This window comes from Taudactylus pleione, unplaced genomic scaffold, assembly GCF_031769625.1.
Source record: "Taudactylus pleione unplaced genomic scaffold, aTauple2 ptg000465l, whole genome shotgun sequence".
NCBI lineage: Eukaryota > Metazoa > Chordata > Amphibia > Anura > Myobatrachidae > Taudactylus > Taudactylus pleione.
The window spans coordinates 2,228,801-2,242,776 of record NW_028284867.1 but is presented as its reverse complement, the minus strand read 5'-3'; positions in this window follow the sequence as shown (position 1 = coordinate 2,242,776).

Below are 13,976 nucleotides of genomic sequence, written 5' to 3'. Positions count from 1 at the left end.
ATGATCCCTGGTTAATTGCTTTGGAACCCATTTAGCACACACTTTACGATATCCCAAATCATTAATTAGTGTTTCTACAGTGCCATGGCTACATTCCAGTTCATCACTGATATCTCTGATGGTCACACGATGGTCTTTCTCAATCATGGCATCGACTTTATGTCGGTTCTCTGCTGTCACTGCAGGTGATGGTCTGCCACCACAAGGTTTGTCGCACACGGACGATTCTCCCGATTGAAAACGCTTCATCCACCTTCTGACATTGCTATAGTCACTTGTACACTCACCATACACTTTGTTCAGTTATCTGTGGATTTCTGTAGCACTGCAGCCTTCTTTTTCCAGAAATTCAATGATGGCTCTTTGTTTCATCTTGGATTCCATGGTATTTCTTGGATTACCTAAACAAAAATACATATATAGTTAGCAGACATATTAAACAACAAACTAACAAAGTTTCAAATAAATGTTGCATATAATTTTTGAGTTATGAGCATTTAGGCATTACTTTTTGGACAACCCTCGTATATATATACATATATATATATATATATATATATATATATATATAAATATATATATATTAAAACTCTGCACATATTGCACATATTGAACATATTTAGCTGGAGGCTGGACCTATATGTAGTATATGTGTGTATATATATATATATATATATATATATACACATACATATATATATATGCGCATGTAGACTGCTAGATAGATATAGATGCAGGAGGGATGTGTGGAGGAGGGGCCCCCAGAGATATCAGTGTAACGGACCCAAAGATTACTATTGGCGGCCCTGCCTAAACCTAACCCTCTCTCCCCGCACCCTAAACCTAACCCTCCCATCCTAGTGCCTAACTCAAACCCTCTCCCCAAGTGCATAGCCCTAACCATTTCTCTAGTGCCTAACCCAAACCCTCCCCTCTAACCCCACTACTTACTCAGGCTTGCCTACCCTCCCAATTTAGCCAGGAGCCTCCCGAATATCTGGTGCCGCCCCTGGCCCCCCGGAAAGGCAGGCAAGCCCCCCCCTCCCCGCACTAATGATAGAAAACCCCGCAGCAGGGGGGGCAGTGACGAGATTCGTGCTGAATCGCGTCATCGTGGTCCCGCCCCTTGCTTCACAATGCCTTTAATTTCGGCATTGATCAGAGGGGGCGGAGCCACGATGACGGGATCATGTGGTCCATCCCTGGCCCCAACACAGTGTCATTGTCAGGCCACGCCCACCACTGCATACAGACATTCAGGACTCTCCCGGAAGGAGGGAGCTGAATGTTGGCAAGTATGTACTTACTGTAGGGATGCCGGGAGTCTGACTGGTGTCGTGATTCAGGCGCCGGCATTCCGAGTGTCGGTATCTTGACAGCCGGCATTTCACCTACCACCCTTTTCACTGCCACAGCAGTATACCATGTTACTTCCTCCGTACTATTGTATGCCACTGTTATCTGTGCTAATTATGCAGTGCACCATGCTTGCCAGTACAGTCCATTTATTTTTCCTTTCACTTTATATATTCTGTGTAACATTTACATATCACGGATAGGGACCATTTCTACGTTCACAAACGTGATAGGAGCTCAGCCATGATAAATGATGAACGATCATCTTTACAGGGCAAGGCTACAGTGTATCTAGTGATCATATGGCACCATACTGTATTAGCTGCTTGGGGACAACAATCTTTCTGTAAATTGCAGCTTGAAGAGTTTGTCAGTCTATAGTGCTGGCAAATGTCCAGTAAGGCGACTCCTCCATTAGAGGGCGGTAGTGAGGTAATTCCAGGAATTGCGCTGGTGAGGCTTCATTAGAAACATAAGCCCCCCTGACTCCTCACCACCCACAGGCTTACTCACTCACAGCTCTCTCATTAGTGACACCCACTCAAAAATACATTGCCAGCCCGAAGCTGCCACCTTCGTGTCACCTTGTCCTCCGCAGTATTTTTAGTACAGTATTAATTACTGAGCCCGCTGGCACCCGCTGCTACCAGAAACGCCTCTGTAGTATCTCCACTTCATGCCATCCAGTTATTATGGTATTGGAAATGATTGATCTCATCGCCTTTATTTTTACGCCTACTGTACTGGTTTTCTGCTACCCTCCTATACCTGTGTGCCCACCAGAGCCCAATAGGGTCCTGCCCATCAAGTGAGCCTCAGCGTACAGTGTATCAAATACAGCACACCTGGTTATGGATTGAAAAAATGGATTTGCAATGCAGGTGGTCTGCAGAGCTTGCACTTCAGTAGGTATAGGACACTATTCCCCGTGGCACCATGGCATGCTGAGTATACTGACAGGGAAGGACAGAGAGATGACAGGTGTAAGTGGAGAACAGAGTCTTGAATATGTGCTTGTGTAACTGAACCTGTCAGGTATCTGTAGGAGGAGGAAAGCCAAGCTCATGGTCTTATAAATACTTCACAGCCCTGCTGAGCCCAGCGCTCCTCTGCCTGTCCTCACCTGGACGTCTCCATATAGTAGGAAATACTGATGGCAAATAGGTTCGCAGTGGAGGGTGGGGACAAAATTAAAGGGACTCAAACCCTATATCTTTTTATTTTTTCTTTGGTTTTGTCTCACGTGAATATAAACTGATAAAAGTATAAAATACTTTTTATTTTATTTTATTTTATGGTTTTACACAATTTTTTTTTGTATGATGCAAACTTACCACTCAGTACAGGTGCAGTTATTTACCTTCTCTTTACCCTATCCCTTTTATTTCCTGCCAGAGCTCTCCTGGCGATCTTGCCACAGGCCGATACGATGTAACAATTTATCGCACCCGCGTACACAATCTTTAAAGTACACTTGCTTACCCCTCCCGGAACGGGCGGAAGGTTTCCGAAAATCGGGTGGCGCTCCCGGCCACGTGGACAAGTCTCCCGGACGGCTTTTTGGTGGTCGCTCGTCTGCAGGTTTATGCAAATGACGCCACAAAGCCCTCCCCTGGCGCACATTTGTGCGTGTGAATGTGCAGGCTCTGAGACTGTCAGTGTCCTTAGACGCTGTTATACCGCCTGGCGCATCCTCAGACGCCACTATCGGTCCCACCATTGAAAGTTGAATCAGCCCTATGGCAAGTGCAGATTCACCGTCCAAGTACGGCCTCCAAGGTGAACTGCGATGCCGATGTTTATGCGGTTTGAGCGATTATCGGCAGTCTGCGCGTCTGTCTGGGTCGCTATGCGCGTGCATCAAGTGTCGCAGTGAGGATTTATTCGCAAAGTGATTGACAGGCAGGGACCGTTTGTGGGCGGTAATGGGGATGTGGCGACTCAAACACAGGCGTGCCGCGTCCGTTCTCAGGGCGTCTCTGACTGCAGCTGCGATCCCATACGCAGTGAAAATGGCTCCGGTGTCTCAGCTCCCGGCAGCCATTCTGTGCGGCCCGAAGGTTGCTCAAAAGTCCGATATCGTCTGATCTGCGACTGACCCGCGTCTTTGTACTGGTCTCAACACAAATTTCAGCTGCTGTGACATTTGCATATTTTCAAACAGCCGATGTGTACAAATTTGCGGCATGTTGCGGCATTAGCGCACACGGCTGAATCAGGCCCTGCGTAGGCAAACACTTCAGCGACGCGCCTGCTGCGACACTCCCATAACACGTCCATAAGATGGACCAAATCTGTGCCTCTGTTTAGTCACCACCCAGTCACCGCCCAAGAAACGCCGCTCTGTGTAACGCCTGCGCTGTAGGAGTTTTTAGGGATTTTCGTGCGCAGTAGCAAAAATTCACCCAACTCCGTCACATGGGCGCTGCCAGCAGCTCTGAATTACGCCCAATGTTTTAGCAGACACAACTTGCTCTCAGCACACAAAGGGGCAGATTTAATTACAGGCAATTCCATTCTGCTCATTATGGTAACCTGGTTATGCCTGCACCTCCATAGGCTGTGAGCGGTCAGCTTTCTATAGTTAATGCGCGGGAGCCATCGGAACGCGTTCCGGTGTCTTCTGCGCTTAATTGAATTTCCCCCATAGAGGGACAGAGTATAATTCTTCCCACCAAATATTCCCTTCTATTTTCAACACTTAAGCCATATCTAGGCCTGGCCATGGACGGCTAGCAAACATCGATGGCTTACTATTGATGGTTGATCTGCTGTGTTTCCAAATATCGGGAGGTGGGTATGTACCCTGAAATGCTGACAATTGGCTGACAGCTAAGTGCACTTCCTGTCCCTTCCATGACAATTTTCTGGCAATCAGGTGGTCGGTGTGGGGGGTGAGGCTAGCAGGTGGCATGGTGCAGAGATTGTCACTGCGGCCCCACCCCTGCTATATAATTGGGGCCACGATGATTGTGTCATCAAGCCGCCCGGAACAAACTGTTGCAATGCAAGGGGGGGCAAATGCAGTTATATTTTTGCATGCAGGGAAAATACCGGCTGCTTTTGCATGTAACAAACAAATACTTTAGACTGTAAGCTCTCACGAGCTGGGCCCTCTTCCCTCATATGCTTTTCCTTCCCTTGCTTCTCCCCACTGCCTACAACGGCATCCAACCTTTGGGTTCTGCCACCCTGCTGCTTATTTAGACATTATGGACCTAATTCATTACGGATCGCAACTGCAAATGCAATAGCGATTACGCACGCAGTCTCACTGCGATAGTATGCTAATCCATTGCGATCACTATGCTGCCGCAGCACAACATGAGGACGCCCACTTTACCTTACACACATCCGTAATGTTTAGCAAGACTGCGAAACCATCGGTACAATTGAGGACCATTACAGCCTCACGCACGCTGCCACGAGGTCAGACCTTACTCAGGAATTGCTGCGTATGGCATCACAGTGGATAATATATGCACGCCCCTGCAAGGGCGTTGAAACGCACTGGCACACCTGCTTTCCTCCGACCCCCTCCCCATCACCACCCACAAACGGCACTTCCTCTCAATTACTCTGCGATCGGTCTGTGTAGCCACTGCGATCGCTGTCCAGATCCCAGTGGCCGGTTCGCACGCGCACTGTGCAGGATGCAACAATCGCCGATTGCGTGCGTATTAGCAACTGCGATCCTTGCTGAATCATGCCTTATGACCGCTGATGCAGCAATTGGGGATGGCCATCGTTGTGGTTTCCGGCGATGGTTACCATTGATGGTGATATAGCAAGTCACCATCGATGGTTACAAACTCTGCAATGGGTGACCATCGATGGTTTTACCAACCGATGGTCATCCCTGTTCTTTAACTGACTGGCCCCTGGGCCAATAAGAACCTGGGAGTGGGGCTACACAGGTGTCAGTGGCGGAGCTATACTCCATGTCCCAGCCCCTTGTGAAAAAAAAGCCAAAAGTATTCAGTTAGGCTTAGCCATTGATGGAAGGAAACTATCTGGTTGTCTCCCGGTGATAAAAGCATTCAACATCGGTCATAAACCATCGATGATTATGAATCATTGATGGTCGATGGCCATCCCTAGCAGCAAAGTTTATTAACAATGTCTTTGTTCAGCAATGTTCTGTATTGTATGTCACTTTTGTTCCTGTTTTTGTTCACACTGTTTCTGTTTTATTGTACCATATAAATCAGGGATGGGGAACCTCAGGCTCGGGGGCTGTATAAGGCCCCCGGAATCATTTGGTCTGGCCATCTGAGCTTTTTTCTGCTAGACTCATCTGGATAGCAGGGTGCCTAGAATGTCACCCTGCAGCCAGAATCTATGCAGCAGTGCCACCTGGAGTGTCCTTAGGACGCTCCAGGCGGTCACACCGCTGCCCTTACAGCTCCCCGGAGCATCCTCAGGTATTGCTGTAATCACCGGTGATTGTGACCTCACCCCAGTGTGACATCATACGGAAGGGGCGTGGCCTGCATCAGGCTCGCAAATAATATTATATATATCAAAATGGCCCTCGGCAGAAAAAAGGTTCCCCACCCCTGATATAAATAAAGGATAATAATAATAATACTGAGCAGCTTTGCTTTTACACTGAAGTTTGGAAATAGGCTAGGAATCTCAAGCGACAATGGGCCTGATTCAGAGCCGTTCGCTATTTGTGGTCGTTCGTTCAAAAACAAGGGGTGGCTATTCAAATGATCCGTTCGCAAATTGCAGTCTGTTCCCACCTCTAAGTCTGAACGAGCGAGCAAAACATACGCTCGTTTATTTGATAAAAACGCCCCCTGGCCGCACGCACCATACGTCATGTCCGCTATTTATTAGATTAATCGAGTACATCGTACAGCGTATGAACTGCTCGCTATTCTTGTGGTTGGTGTTTTCAACCGCTATTTTGCGAGCAGTTCTGAGTTAAAAAAAAACCAGTGACGTGGTCAATGACGCTGCTGTATTAATTATGCACTCCCTTAAAACGCCCGTTTTGACCTTTAAGCACGCCTGCGTTCGGATCTCCACTCCCCATTTTCAAGCACCTTCCCCTGTTACCACCCACATACGCCTCATTCTGTCACTCAAAATAGCAGGCCCTCGCTATATTGCGTACCAACGAATTTCGGCCGCACTGACTGGTTCGCGCATGCGTACTGAAAAACCGTACGCATGCGCAGATGTGCGAACATCGCTCGGAACGAGCGTACTGCCGCTAGCGAGTGGCTCTGAATGAGGGCCAATGTTCTGCCCAAGTGTAAATTTCTCCTTTTTTTAGATTACTCCCAACTCTGAAGCAGGGAGTAATCTAAAAAAAAAAAGTTCATCACTTGTAAGGAAAAATACTTACTTTGGGCCTGATTCAGACCCACTCGCGAGCGGCTGTCCGCTCGCAAGTGGGTCGATGTTATGGACTGAGCATGCGCACGACGGAGGGAGCTCCGTTGTGCGCATGCGCCAGACGCGACGAGCGTAGGAAAGTCCTTCGCTCGTTGTGTCCGATCAAAGGGGGCGTGCTGTCAATGTTGATTGACAGCACGACCCCTTTGGTGGGCATGCCAGGGGCGTGCCTCCCTGACGGGGGCGTTCCCACGGGAACGCCTCCCGTCAAAAGCCGGCCCACTGACATCACTAGTGATGTCAGTGGGAGTGATTTTGGCTCTGATAGAGCCAAAATCACTCCGGAGCTTGCGGTTGAAAACCTCAACCGCAGGCTCCGGCTCGCAAATTCGATGGTCGCGATGGTCTCGACCATCGCGACCATCACAATGCACGCTCGTATAGCCTGTGGGTGGTGACCCACAGCTATACGAGCGTCCAGGAGGACGCTCCATGAAAATGGAGCCCGGCCCTCATTCAGAGCGTGCGCTCTGCTCAGAGCATACGGCTCTGAATGAGGGCCTTTGTACTAATCTGTCCAGTGCTGCCATCTAGTGTTGATCGTTCCACTTGAGCCCTGCTGTAGACAGTAGCTCGCAGACTTGTGGAATACAGTTGTGGAAGTATAGATAGGCACACTGAATTATTTCTAAGTGGGTCTTAACAGTAAATATAAGGCCTCCATGTAGAAAGCTGTGATAATCATCAATACAGTAACTTACTCCAGATGCATGGTACCCACAAACATAAGCATCCTAAAAACAAATCATTATTTTGAGGATGACAGCGAATGAGGGGTGCACTCATCGGCTCCTTTGAAGTATCAAAATATTTATTCAGGCAGCTTCATAAAACATGAAAACATCATTTCGATCCAATGTAGAGACCTTTCTGGGGCACCAGCCAATCCACCATGATAAACAAGATTTACAGTCTGGCAGTGGCTATGCCTAATGCCAGTCGGGTATTGTGAATCCACTGCTGCAAGTTAGGCGTCATCTCCAACCGCTGCCAAGACATAGCAATTTTTTTTCTTTGTCGGGGAACACTGATGATCAGTAATACCCCTATTACACCAGAGCAAAAACCTGGGTTTTTGCTGGGTCTACCCGGGTTGCAGCTCAGTGTAAAAGGGTCCCTGAAAAATAACCCGGGTCAAGTGACCCGACAATCCAACCCAAGTTGCTACCAGGGTTGGACCCAGTACAGACCTGGGTAATGGTGCCGTGTAAACAGCACAACCCGGGTTATCCGACCTGGGTCATGCCTAAAATGAGCTGATTGGTGGTTGTGGAGCAGTCACCTCCCACTTTTTATGACCTCACAAGTTTAGCAGGGCAGACCTGGGTTCAGTGTGAACAGGGCTGGCCTGAGAATACCCCAGATCGATGGTGCTGTGTAAACGGTGTCTGACCTGGGTCTGATATGGGTTGGAACCATGTCTGAAAACCCAGGTCGGACCCAGGTTTTTGGTGGAAATGAGGTATACTAGAACCAAATATTGCCCATAGCGTCGTGCTGTTACAGGTTATGCCTAGAATCCTGGAATAGTTATATGTTAGACCAAGCCCAGAAGCAATTAAGTAATGGGACCCATACATCAGTCAACATCTACCGGGGCAATTCCGAGTTCTGCTGGATTCGGGGGAGATCGGCAAAATCCAACATGTTGGACAATCTCCATTTCATGATTCTGACCTGAAAATGGTCAGTATCGGCGAGTCTGGGATTTTTAACATACTGAATTTCCCAGATGGATCACCGATCATCGATGTCCGCTCATTGGCATTTTTTGATCAGCTGTAGATGTTTGGCCCTCTTTAGTCAACTTTATTGGTGGCGCATTTTGAGGCTAAGCCAATGATGTGCTTGGAGGACGTCGGTCACCTTTAGGTTAGGAACCTGTGTCAGCTGTTTCTGGATTCCAACGATCTCGGTTTGGGGATCAATTTCAGCAAAGGGGGAGATGTATCAAACCTGGGGGGCACATTTTTTATTTGTCGGGTTTTAGACCCAATAATTAGAATTTATTAGGGCAATAAGAAATTCTGTACCGCAGGAATTTATTACAAATCCCATCCAGGGACAGAGGCTCTGATAGCTTTTTGGCAAATTCTTTTCTGCTGTAGATATGAAATGATTTGACCCCATAATACAGGTTGAGTCTCCCATATCCAAATATTCAGAAATACAGATTTTTTTTTAGCATGACTGAGATAGTGAAACCTTTAGTTTTTGATGATTCAATGTACACAAACTTTGCTTAAGGCACAACATGATTACAAATATTGTATAAAATGACCTGTAGGCTCTGTGTATAAGGTGTATATAAAACACAAATTAATTTCATGTATGTAGACAAACTATGTTTGAGCCACAAAATGATTGAATATATTGTATAAAATGACCTGCAGGCTGTGTGTATAAGGTGTATATAACACATAAATACATTCTGTGTTTAGATTTGGATCCCATTCCCAAGATATCTCATTATGATATGCAATTATTCCAAAATACGGAATATTCCGTTATCCGAAATACCCCTGGTCCCAAGCATTTTGGATATGGGAGACTTAACCTGTACAGTCCTGGATGTTTCCCAAAACAATATGAGATTGTTGATGTGTTCTATATGTTGTCATCAACATCACTATTAATGAATATTATTCCAATTGTGTTTGAGATATTGCGTAAACACTTCAGAGTAGCTGCTATCATCTGGGAATCTCCTATTTCTAATAAAATATGGGGACGTAGTAAACTTAATAAATACACATATTAGTCCATGGTCTGAGAGGATTATTTGTATAATTTTGGGAAATAAGGGCCTGATTTATCAATGAGCTTTATCATTCACAATCTGTGATAAAACTCGTTGTATATGATAAATGGTGCACCAGCCAGTCAGCTCCCAACTGTCATTTTTCAAACAGATGACAGTTGGGAGCTGATTGGCTGGAGCACTATTTATTCATCTGAATGATAAAACTTGTTGATAAATGAGGCCCTAAGTATTGAGAGATCAGGAAATAGCCAATACAAGGATGTGCACAATGGGGATCAGAGTTTGGTCCCAGCAGCTAATGCATCTTAGATGGCGTTAGCCCATTGTAGCCTATGGGATACATTTGCAGAATTGGAGAGATCCGTAGGGTCCCCCCCTCCCGCGCTGATGCCTGCTCGCGCATGCACAGCTGCCCGAAGCAGAAAGTAAAATGCAGATGCAATCACTTTACTTCTTCTGATCACCGGGATATCGGATCCCCTGTCCTGACGACTCAGTAATACTAATAATTCATTCTAGCGAATAAGGAATCCTTATCATCTGGGACAGTCCCTATATATGAATAAATATAAATATAACCCATAGTCCTTTGTAATAGATGCCAAGGGTCCACCAGGGGTTACACCTGATAATTATAATTTATTATCACAGCAATGAGAACTGATGTATCATCAGAATGCATTAGCAAACACGTGCAGGGAGCTCGTCCCAGTGAAGTATAAAAAATAAAGTGATCACTAACCTGTGGGGGCTGTTTGTGTGTTTGAAAACTGGGGACAGCAGCAAATATCTCTGATGAATGATGGGGTTTCCTCTGGATACTTTAAAATTGTGGATGTCACCCAAAGCCAGATGTTTTCGTGGGATATCCCACAAATTTCTTTTGATACATACTGTAGGCCCACTTATTGTTATGGCAATATACAGGACAAGGGACACAGGGGATGGGGGGAGGGGCTAAGTACAGGATGCGTGGCAGGGGGCGTGGCCATGCTGGATGCAAATATTTTTCAGCGCACTGTTCTGAAATGCCCTCAAAGCCTACCCATTACAATCACACACACATGACTTACAGTGCTTTATGCAATGGCCAAAAATACACATATACTATGATGTTGAAGTGTAATATTGCACACTGAAGGGTAATATAATGGCAATACAAATGACCCTATGGAATGATGGGTGGATCCAAAGTGCAGTATATCTAGTGTATGATCCTATGGCTATTGATCCAGACTGTAACAAATAATTGTGCATTATAAAATACTCAGAGACCCAGGGCCAGTACATTAGGATCATGATGTATGTCATGGAGTGGTCATTATTATTATGTAAAGATAACAGGTGCAGCAAATTCTGTCTCACTGAAGAGCCTAGTAATCTCCATGATTGCACCTTACCCCCATTATGAAGCTGTTATATTAAAAAAACAAAACAAAAAAAAATAGATGTATATATTCAAATGGAATCATTAGTATAATTTCCCTGCATTGGGTATAAGGTACAGTGATCCCTATGGCTACATGCGTTTTTTGAAAAGTATCAGTGTGGTTACATCAACAAATGTACAAATCTTACTGACTGCTTTTGGGCTCATTTACATTTGGATGTAAGTCAGTTTATGACACGCCTCTCAGATGTAGCAGTACATGCCTATCACATGTATGACACGCCTCTCAGATGTAGCAGTACATGCCTATTACATGTATGACACACCTCTCAGATGTAGCAGTACAGGCCCACTTTACCGCCGCGCTCATAGGTCACAATCTCCCTGAAATGCTTTTTCAAAATTAGGCAAGTATGGGTACAGAGTGACTTATAATTCTAATCATTAACCAATGCCATTATATACCCAGGCTGGCCTGGCAGAGACAGAGGACCTCATTCAGAAGCGGTCGTTAGATGCAAGCGGTCGCTCTGAATGAGGGCGGCCGCTTGCATCTTGTAGTGCCGCCTCTTGGTCGATCGCTAAGCTGTGGGTTACCACCCACAGCACTAGCGACCGACCAGTGTGATAGTTGCGATGGTCAAGACCATCGCGACCATCGGGGCTTGCGATGAGACCCTAAGGTTGGGTCTCGGCAACCGCTAGCCCCAGGGAGCTTCCTGCTCTGATCGAGCAGGAAGCTCCCCACTGACATCACTGATGATGTCAGTGCGGCCGCCCACAAAACGGTAGGCGTTCCTTAAGGAACGCCTCCGTTTTGGAAAACCCCCCCGGCCCGCCTACAAAACGGGGCCAGTTCAACATCGTCAGCCGCTCCTTTAGTAGCGAGCTCCAGAGCGATAGAGATTCTCTCTCGCTCCGGGGCTTGCGCACACACAGTGCGGGCGCTGCGCGTGCGCAGGTCTACCCAATGACCCGGTTGCAAGCACATCGGTGCCTGCGACCGGGTCTGAATGACCTCCAGAGTGTGTGTGTGTGTCACTTTTTCTTACTTTGTAATTTGCATTATCACACAATCACATAAGGCCGGGGCCTAACTCACCTGCTGTCTGCAGGGCCAGGAAAGGGCCAGGATTCCCTAGGAAGGAATGGGTGGATCAGTCATATCAGGATTCAGGATAGATAGCGGTGGTGGTCTTCGTCCTGTGGGCATCAATGCAGCGTGATAAACGCAAAAATAAAGTCCGCAGGTAGCCAAGTTATTCTGGATAGCCGCCCGCTGACTCTGGAGAGCCCAGTCTCCTCAGTAAATCAAACAAACGGGACAAACTGTGCGCCTGATTCAGACCCGCTCGCGAGCGCTATGCGCTCGCAAGCGGGTCGATGGTGGCCCAGTGCGCATGCGCGAGACCCGGATAGCGACAGGCAGACCGTCGCTCCGGGTCTCGTACCAAAGGGGGCGTGCTGTCGATGTTGAGTGACAGCACGCCCCCTTTGGTGGGCAGGCTGGGGGCGTGGCTGCCCAGACGGAGGGGTTCCCATGGGAATGCCTACCATCTGGGGCTGGCCCCACTGACATCACAAGTGATGTCAGTGGGAGTGCTTTCGGCTCTGTTAGAGCCGAAAGCACTCTGGGGCTTGCGGCAACGAGACCCTACCGCAAGGGTCTCGTCGCAAGCCCGATGGTCGCGATGGTCTTGACCATTGCGACCATCATCATGACCGCTCGCATAAGCTGTGGGTGGTAACCCACAGCTATGCGAACGGCCAAGAGGCCGGAACAAAAAAAAAGAAACGCCCTGATTCAGAGCGGGCGCTCGTTCAGAGCGTCCGGCTCTGAATCAGGCCCTGTGTCCCGTATTGGTTCAATACAAGGCGCTGCATGTCCCTGACAGTTACAGGATGATCGTGTAAAATCCAGGATGGGTGGCAACTCTACCTGTCAAGGAGAGGCCCACGTGACCAGCAGACTGGTGGCAGCAACGCCTTCACCCATCGTTCACACCAATGTCACTGTGTGCCCTGTGCGCAGACTGTTATGTAGCCTCTCCTATTTCCAAAGCACCTCTCGCCGCACCCCTTACTGGCCGTGCACATGGCGCCGCACCTATCTCTTGCATTGACGATGTCAATAAATTTTGTTTTTGTTATTGCTAAACTTTAACTTCACGGATGGAGATGAAACAAAGGGCCTGATTCAGACCCGCTCACAAGCGGCTGTCCGCTCGCAAGTGGGTCGATGTTGTGCTCTGCGCATGCGCACGACGGTGGGAGCTCCGTCGTGCGCATGCGCCAGACGCGACGAGCGAAGGACTTTCCTTCGCTCGTTGTGTCTGATCAAAGGGGGCGTGCTGTCGATGTTGATTGGCAGCACGCCCCCTTTGGTGGGCGTGCCTCCCTGACGGGGGCGTTCCCACGGGAACGCCTACCGTCAGAAGCCGGCCCCACTGACATCACTAGTGATGTCAGTGGGAGTGATTTTGGCTCTGATAGAGCCAAAATCACTCCGGGCCTTGCGGTTGAAAACCTCAACCGCAGGCTCCGGCTCGCAGTTTCGATGGTCGTGATGGTCACGACCATCGCGACTATCAAACTGCACGCTCGTATAGGCTGTGGGTGGTGACCCACAGCTATACGAGCGTCCAGGAGGACGCTCCATTTTTATGGAGGGCAGCCCTCATTCAGAGCGAGTGCCCTGCTCAGAGCGTCCGGCTCTGAATCAGGGCCAAAGTGCAGATTATTTCTAGGCGTTTCCACTACAAATGGTGCAGTAGTTTTTGGAACAAACAGACAGACACAATTGTTCTTACAATATTAGTATAGATCAGTGGTTCTCAAACTCTGGGCCTGATTCAGTACCGGACGCTCTTTGAGAGCGCTCGCTCTGAATCAGGGCATCTCTTTTTTTTTTAATGACGGCCTCCTGACCGCTCACATAGCTGTGGGCGACCCACAGCTTATGCGAGCGGCCAGGTGATGGTCGCGATGGTCAAGACCATCGCGACCATCGGGCTTGCGACGAGACCCTTGTGGTAGGGTCTCGTGGCCACAAGCCCC